Raw genomic sequence first — 9,592 nt, 5'->3', positions numbered from 1 at the left:
GACCAAGTATGCATCGTGCACTTTACAAGATAGTGCACTCACATGGTGGAAGAATTATGTGAAGGCGGTAGGAGGAGATGTAGCTTATGATACTCCATGGGAAGAATTCAAAGCAATGATAATCACCGAGTATTGTCCAAGGAATGAGGTTATTAAGTTAGAAGATGAGTTACGAAGTTTGAAGGTGGTTGGTACTGAAATCACCAACTACAACCAGCGATTCATGGAATTAGTTTTACTATGTCCTGAATTGGTCCCAACCGAAGCACGGAAGATTGAAATGTACAAAGGTGGTTTGCCCAAAAAGGTCAAGGCAAACGTTACGGCGTCGAAACCTAAGACAATTCATGAAGCTATAACCATGGCGAACGAGCTAATGGATCAGGTCATTTTGGACAAGAAAGCATTCAATACTGAGGTGAAGGTATTGGGGAACAAGAAAAAGTGGAATGGAGGTTATGATCGAGGTAACCAACAACAACCTTATAAGAAACAAGAAACCACGAAAGGTGCGGGTAGCGGTTCAGGCTTTGGTTACAAAGGACAAAGTCCTTTATGCAACCGTTGTCACAAACATCATTTTGGTTACTGCAGTGTGTTGTGCACCAAATGCAATAGACAGGGACATCTTGCTGAAGATTGTAAGGCTCTCGTTACAAATGCAAATGGTAACAAGACTCCTGCCACCAACGCAAATAGAACTGCTTTGGCTAACATTACTTGTTTTGGGTGTGGAAAACAAGGTCACTATAAGAGTCAGTGCCCGAATCCAGAAAAGAATGGCGGACCTGCACGTGGAAGAGCGTTTGTTATTAATGCTAGAGAGGCACGAGAAGACCCGGAACTTGTTACGGGTACGTTTACCATTAATAACTTATCAGCATCTATTTTATTTGATACTGGCGCCGATAGAAGTTACGTGTGTATAAATTTTTACACTAAATTGAATTGTTCATCATTACCTCTAGATGCTAAGTACTTGATTGAGTTAGCTAATGGTAAGCTAATTAAAGCCGATAAAATTTGTCGTGATTGTGAAATAAATCTAGCCGGAGAAACGTTTAAAATCGACTTAATACCCGTAGAATTAGGAGGTTTTGATGTAATAGTCGGCATGGACTGGATGTCCAAAATAGGAGCGGAAGTTGTTTGTGCCAAGAAGGCAATTCGTATTCCTGGTAAGGATAAAATACCGGTGATGATTTATGGAGAGAAGGGTAATTCAAAGCTAAAACTCATTAGCTGTTTGAAAGCCAAGAAGTGTTTAGAAAAGGGATGTTACGCTATTTTAGCACATGTTAATAAAGTCGAAAAGAAAGAAAAGTGCATCAACGACGTGCCTGTGGCAAGAGATTTTCCTGAAGTTTTTCCGGAAGAATTGCCGGGATTACCTCCATTTAGATCGGTAGAATTTCAAATAGATTTAGTACCAGGAGCTGCACCAGTGGCTCGTGCTCCATATAGACTTGCACCGTCCGAGTTAAAAGAACTTCAAAGTCAGTTAAAAGAATTACTGGACCGTGGATTCATACGACCGAGTACTTCACCGTGGGGAGCTCCAATTTTGTTTGTTAAGAAGAAAGATGGATCTTTCAGGATGTGTATAGATTATCGTGAATTAAATAAGTTAACTATCAAGAATCGGTATCCACTACCGAGAATTGATGACTTATTTGATCAATTGCAAGGATCATGTGTGTATTCGAAAATCGACTTAAGATCGGGCTATCATCAACTACGCGTCAAAGAAGAGGATATTCCGAAAACTGCTTTTCGGACACGTTATGGTCATTACGAATTTTTGGTTATGCCGTTTGGATTGACGAATGCGCCAGCTGTATTCATGGACCTCATGAATCGAGTTTGTAGTCCATATTTAGATAAGTTTGTTATCGTTTTCATTGATGATATTCTTATCTATTCCAAGAGTGAGCAAGAGCATGAAGAGCATTTAAGGTTGATATTAGAATTGTTAAGAAAAGAACAGCTATATGCTAAATTTTCTAAGTGTGCTTTTTGGTTGAAAGAAGTGCAATTTCTTGGTCACGTTGTTAATAGCAAAGGAATTCAGGTCGATCCAGCAAAAACTGAAGCTATTGAAAAATGGGAGACTCCTAAGACACCAACACAGATACGCCAATTTTTGGGTTTAGCCGGTTATTATAGAAGGTTTATTCAAGATTTTTCCCGAATAGCTAAGCCGTTGACAGCATTAACACAAAAAGGGAAGAAATACGAATGGACCTCGGAGCAGGAGAACGCATTTCAATTACTGAAGAAGAAGTTAACTACGGCGCCTATTTTATCGTTACCAGAAGGGAACAATGATTTTGAAATATATTGTGACGCTTCGCGACAAGGTTTTGGTTGTGTTCTTATGCAACGGAAGAAAGTTATTGCATTTGCATCCCGACAATTGAAGATTCACGAGCGAAATTATACGACGCATGATCTAGAATTGGGAGCAGTCGTGTTTGCATTGAAGATGTGGAGACACTACTTGTATGGGGTTAAATTCACTGTGTTTACTGATCATAAAAGCCTTCAACATATTTTTGATCAGAAACAATTGAACATGAGGCAACGTAGGTGGGTCGAGTTAATAAACGACTATGATTGTGAAATTCGTTATCATCCCGGGAAGGCAAACGTGGTGGCTGATGCTTTAAGCAGAAAAGAACGAGAACCAATTCGAGTTCGAGCAATGAACATAAAAATTCGTATGAATCTCAACTCACAAATCAAAGAAGTTCAACGAGAAGCACTTACTAAAGAAAATGTAGGAAATGAAATAATGAAGAAGTATGAGAAGCAACTCATTATGCGGGAAGATGGAATTCGATATTTTGCAAATCGTATTTGGGTACCGAAGTTGGGTGGATTAAGGAAGTTGATATTGAACGAGGCACATAAGACAAGATACTCGATACATCCTGGAGTTGGAAAAATGTATCAAGATCTTAAGACACGTTATTGGTGGCCTAATTTAAAAACAGACGTTGCAACATATGTTGGGGAGTGTTTAACTTGTTCCAAGGTTAAAGCAGAACACCAAAAGCCGTCAGGGTTACTTCAACAACCAGAAATCCCAGAATGGAAATGGGATGGTATTACCATGGATTTCATCACGAAGTTACCAAAGACTGCCTGGGGATACGACACCATTTGGGTGATTGTTGATCGTCTCACCAAGTCTGCACATTTCTTATCTATAAAGGAAACGGATAGAATGGAGAAACTATTACGATTGTATATAAAGGAAGTTGTTTCAAGGCATGGAATACCTATTTCCATTATATCCGATCGTGATAGTAGATTTACCTCAAAGTTTTGGCAATCACTACAGGAGGCACTAGGAACTCGTTTGGATATGAGTACCGCATATCATCCGCAGACCGACGGGCAGAGTGAAAGAACAATTCAGACTCTTGAAGATATGCTCAGGGCATGTGTGATCGATTTTGGAAACGGATGGGATAAGTATCTACCGTTAGCAGAATTCTCGTATAATAATAGTTATCATGCGAGCATTGGAGCTGCACCATTCGAAGCATTGTATGGAAGGAAGTGTAGATCTCCTATCTGTTGGACTGAAGTAGGAGATCGGTATTTAACTGGTCCCGAGATCATACACGAAACGACCGAGAAGATAGTACAAATCAAGGAGAGATTGAAAACAGCCCGTAGTCGCCAAAAGAGCTACGCCGATGTCCGAAGGAAACCATTAGAGTTTCAGGTCGGGGACATGGTTATGCTAAAGGTGTCACCTTGGAAAGGTGTAATACGTTTCGGCAAAAGGGGTAAACTGAACCCAAGGTACGTAGGCCCGTTTAAGATCATCGAACGCATTGGACCGGTAGCTTATCGACTCGAGTTACCGCAACAACTCGCTGGAGTACATAATACCTTTCACGTCTCAAACCTTAAGAAGTGTCTTGCAAAGGAAGACCTTACCATTCCTCTCGAAGAAATCCATGTCGACGAGAAACTACAATTCGTCGAAGAACCAATCGAAATCATGGACCGTGAAGTTAAACAGCTCAAACAGAGCAATATACCGATTGTTAAGGTTCGTTGGAATGCTAGAAGAGGTCCCGAGTTTACTTGGGAACGAGAGGATCAGATGAAGCAAAAGTATCCACACTTGTTTCTTGATGACGCAAAATAGGTACAATTTTAAAATTTCGGGACGAAATTTATTTAACGGGGAGGTAATGTAACGACCCGCATTTTTTCGATCATACTATACTTATAAGATTAATATTTACATAAATTAAACCTTGCCAACATGATAAGCAATCCAAATTGTCGAGATTTATATTTCCGAAAAGAGTTTTACGCAACGTTTGACCGTCTAGTTTGACCAATGATATCACGAACTATACAATATATAATAATTATACGTTTGTGTATATATATGTATATATACATATTTAACATGATTAATAAATGTTTTAATATCTCATTTTGTATTAATAACAACAAGTTATAAGTATATTTTGAAACTACTAACTTAAGTTTTCAAAATGATAACAATACGTAACGTTAATTGACATAAATACTTAAGACTTATAATGTTTATACATATATTGTATAAGTAATGTATTTAATCACTTTTAAAGACTTAAATACATAAAATCATATAAGTGTATTCACAAAAGATAGCTATATTTGAATCCTCATTCCATTTTTCACAAAATTTCTATACGTATACCTAGAGTATTTGTACTCGTATCATACCAAGCTTCTATACGTATTTACTAATAGTAAATACACATCAAATCACCACCTAACCCACCCTTGTTACTGCCCTTAGAGCAAGGTAATTGGATTTTGGATGCATGCATGAATTATTACACAAAAATACAACATGTGAACTTGTCCATCATCATCATCATTCACGTTTTTATGGTGTATATATACATGATCATTTTGCTTCATTTACTACTTCAATTTCCTAGCTAAAACACACACTCTTTCTTACTCTCTAAACTCCATAACAACCCAGCAAAATTCCATAAAGATCTAGCTTCAAAAACCATACTAAAACACCATAAGAAAACCATACAAAAACACTTCAAGAAAACCCTCCAAGAACACCAACTTACTTCCAATCTTTCATCCACTTCTATCACCCTTTTGATTCTAGCTTCTTACTTCTCTTTTACAGCAACTTCATCCAAGGAACTTGAGGTAGAATATATGTTCATAACCTTATTCGATTCATATATATATAGCTATCATATTTTGTGGTATACAAGTTTAACAACAAGAACATAGTTTGAATGTTTTCAAACTTGTTTGCAAACTAAATAGATCCTTCTAACTTAACTTTTAAAATACTTCAAGACCTGTAATATAACTTATGTATATGCTAATTTAACAAGGTAAAACTTGGTTTTTCAAAGTATAAGTATTTTTAGAAAAATGGTCATTAAATGATTTTGTTGTAACGAAAATGATTAACTTCATAAGTTTCACTAAAGTTTGACCTATGCCGTGTGATTTTGAATACAAACTAAGGTATTTACAGTTCATAGTCTTAAAGAGGGACTCGATCCAAGGAGATGGCAAGTTGAATCAACGAAAACGGACTTGTAACGAAGAAACTATGACCGAAACAAAATTGGTTATCCAAGGCTTAAATGACTTCGGGATTCATTGGAAAAATTTACATAAAATCACATACTTCTAAGATAACATGATATTTTATATATATGTACTTATAATTCAATTTTATATGGTTCAGGATCACCCGTAAACAACACGAGAAGATTAATCATAAGATCCCATGATTGTACGCAACACGTCATTTGACAACACCGGTACCATGGGTCAAGATTAATCTCGACCAATACATATACGTTGGGGTTTTATTTATTTCGTTGGGGGTTTTATTTATTGCGGGTATATTAAACATCTAAAAATGAACCATTAAAAATTGAATTGCTAACCTCGGACAGCTAACTTCGGACTAAGGAAATATTCAAAGTATTAAAAGTATAACAAGTATAGATATATATAACGTTTGTTTTAAAATGAAAACATATTGATATATTATATATGGATAGGTTCGTGATATCAACCGGAAGACCGAGTCAAATTATATATATCATCAAGACAAGAGTGAGTATATAGTCCCACTTTTAAACTCTAAATATTTCGGGATGAGAATACATGTATTTTATGTTTTACGATATGGACACAAGTAACTGAAAAATATATTCTACGTTGAGTTGTACCACTGGCATACTTCCCTGTAGCTTGGTAACTAATATTTACAGCGGTATTGTAAACGCGAATCCTGTTGATAGATCTATCGGGCCTGACAACCCCAACCGGACTGGACGACCAGTATTCAACGGTTGCACAGTACTTCGTTTTTGTGACTACACTTGGTACGGTGTAGTAAGATTTCATATTAAAGGGAATATGCGACGTGAAAATGTTAAGTATGGTTACCGAGTGCTCAACCACTTAGAATACTTTTATTAAACTGATTATATACGAAATCTTGTGGTCTATATATATATTGCAGCCGGCATTAAACCTATATCTCACCAACTTTATGTTGACCTTTTTAAACATGTCTATTCTCAGGTGATTTCTAAAGCTTCCGCTGCATCATGTTGGATCTAACCAGGATCTTGCGTACGCATGTTTGTGTCAAAAATAAAACTGCATATCCAAGATGTTGTACTGTAAAATATGCTAGAAACCGTGTTGTTGTCATCATTTGTAAAGTTTGTAAGTCGAAGATTATCACTAAACGTTAATCTTCTTTTTATTGTCTTAAGCTTGTAACAAAAATAATGGTTATGGTTTGTAATGTATAATATATGCAGTTTTCTTTCAAAAATGTCTCATATAGAGGTCAATACCTCGCAATGAAATCATACGTTATCTAACGCGTTCTTATGGTTAAGGACGGGTTATGACAGCCAGGGCCTTACAGATATATACTCCTGGTGAGTTGCTATTACCCGATTGTACAAACTTGATTCATTATGGTGAACGGGTAGATAGTAACTTTGACGCTGACGCCATTTGGAGGCGTATGTCACATTTTGATGTTTTTACACGAGCAGGAGGACACTCCTATACACATATTGACAGAGCCGAGCTTCGTATTATTCATAGATTTTTGGCAAACTCGATTACACAAAGAGGTCATAATAAAGAAAAAATTACCTTATATGATTTATTCTACCTAAAGTGTATTCGGGATCCTAGAAGCTTTGTCAATATCCCTTACTGTGTTGCTTTTTATTTATCTAAAATGGTAGAGGGAATGCAGGACGGGAGTATAATAGGAGGAGGTATTTTTGTTACTCTCATTGGAGAGTATTTAGGTGTTGATAGGAACCAAGGGGGTCCATTACAGATTTGTAGAGAACAGGTTGAGCCCTTAGGATTGAAAGTTTATGTGGGTGCTAAGGTATTGAAAAGTAGACGTAACCAGGCAGTACCCTATGAGGGATCTCATCCTCAGGTAGAGAGAGGCTCAGACGAGGAAATGGAGGAGGCGGAAGACATTAGGGATGTCTTTCGAGATGCTATTCTTGACGTCCACATTCGTATAGATGAGGAAGCAATGACGAACGCGGCAAGACATAGTATGTATGAGCAGTGGAACTCCGAGCGAGTATACGAGGATTATAGGCGACGCCAACACGATAGCTGGTTAGTTCATCAGCACCAAATCATGAGCCAGCTATCATATCAGGTACCAAATAACTATGTACCTACTCGACCTGCTCATTTTCCGCCACATAGCCCCGATATCCGACCACCCTTTAACCGGTATGACTATAACCAAGCCTATCAGAACACCTATAACCAATAATGGAACCCACCCGATGAGATGAACTGGAACCCCTATCCAGACTGATTTAGTTCCATTTGGTTATTTTTATGATTATTATGTTTTTATCTTTTGACTTTTTCATGTTTAAAATTATGTTATTGGATAAATTTGTGTAATTTTTATTATTTTATTATTATTGTGTACTAATATTTCATATTTAGAATTTGAAAGTGGGATATTAAGTCCCATTTCAAATTGCCATGCATGATTATATTTGTATGTATGTATATTGTCGATTGTACAAAACAGGATAAACAGCGCATTTTCAAAGACTGGCATTAAGTTCAGCAAAAGATACTAATTTTGACGACAAGATGACAAATAAATATGATGTAACAACAGACGAAATGAACAAATGATATGCACCATTTATCATTCAGCAAACAAACGCCAATATGTTTGGAAACTTTGGTAAAATTTAATCATTTCTACGCTAATCACCCTCAATAATTTAAATTGTACTGATTTCTTGCAAATGAGGGCATTGCAAGATCTTAAGTGTGGAAAGGGGTTAAATTCTTTCGGATTTTTAAAATTTTTAATTTATACACTTGGTTACCATTAAAAATACTAGTAACGTAGTAGTTGTATTAGAATCTAGTGCTCTCTGATAATAAAGAACAGCCCTAGTCTTATATACTGACTACCCAATTCTAGTAAAATTTTTCAAAATTTTCAATTAAATGAACTCAAAATCATGTTTATACATATTTATGAACGATAAAACTAGGTTTTAACACCGAAATTATTGTTACCTCAGAAAGGACATAAATTGAGAAACAAACCAAAATGTTAAAATTCATTTAAAATGGAATAGATGACGATAAAAAGGAAAATAAAAGTCAAGTGTGAGAAAATTTATCAAGTTATCTTAAACATATGTCACATATATCTGTAACAAATAACTGAAAATACTTTTGCTTTGGACTAAACTAAACTGTTTTACCTGATTTACTGTAAGAAAGATGGATCTACACGATGAATCAATTCCATCATTAAAAGGAAGTAAAGTCTTCCGAAAAAGACACGCGCTTCTTGATTTAGGTTAAGAAGTTGTCGTCCAGACCAGCTGTAGGTTGACGAAAAATCTAGAAAAGTCATCTCTAAAATCAGCAGGAAATCCACGGACCTCAGCATTAAACAGGGTCGCCAAGTGCTCAGATTTATCCTAACCATGAGAAGGATTTATCTCGTAAAATGGGGGGGCACCGTGCAAATTAGCTGGATAAGACTAATGAATCAGATCTCCAGAAAGGATAATCTCCTTAAAGATTAAAAATCAGCTTTTAAGCCTGATATTACTCAATCCTAGAGATTGACCTTAAAGATTGAGAATTCAACCTCATGGAATTCAATGATATCTAAACTCGAGCTTGAACGAGAAAATATTTTGATCAAAATTACAAACCGATTTATTTTCTGAAAACCCTATTTTCAATGCGTTCATTACCATTGAACGTAAAATCCTAGGAATTCACCTGGAATTCATTAGGTCACCTGAACCAAATCGGGTGTCAACCGTAAGAACGGTGGTTGCATAGCATGGTCAAAGACAGGACCTTGTGCCAGACCGAAAAATCATAAGGGTGAGCTTTACTATTGCTCCTACCAAGGATAGTAATTGCGTCCGACACGTTATAGACCATAATTAAAAGCATGTCAGGGGACATTGCCTTAACGGTTGCTTGTTCAACGCTTTCCTTTACAACCGGACGGTAGTTTATC

The sequence above is a fragment of the Rutidosis leptorrhynchoides genome, chromosome 9 (assembly GCF_046630445.1).
Source record: "Rutidosis leptorrhynchoides isolate AG116_Rl617_1_P2 chromosome 9, CSIRO_AGI_Rlap_v1, whole genome shotgun sequence".
Taxonomy (NCBI): Eukaryota; Viridiplantae; Streptophyta; class Magnoliopsida; order Asterales; family Asteraceae; genus Rutidosis; species Rutidosis leptorrhynchoides.
The sequence above is the reverse complement of the archived record's forward strand: the minus strand, read 5'-3'. Positions refer to the sequence as shown.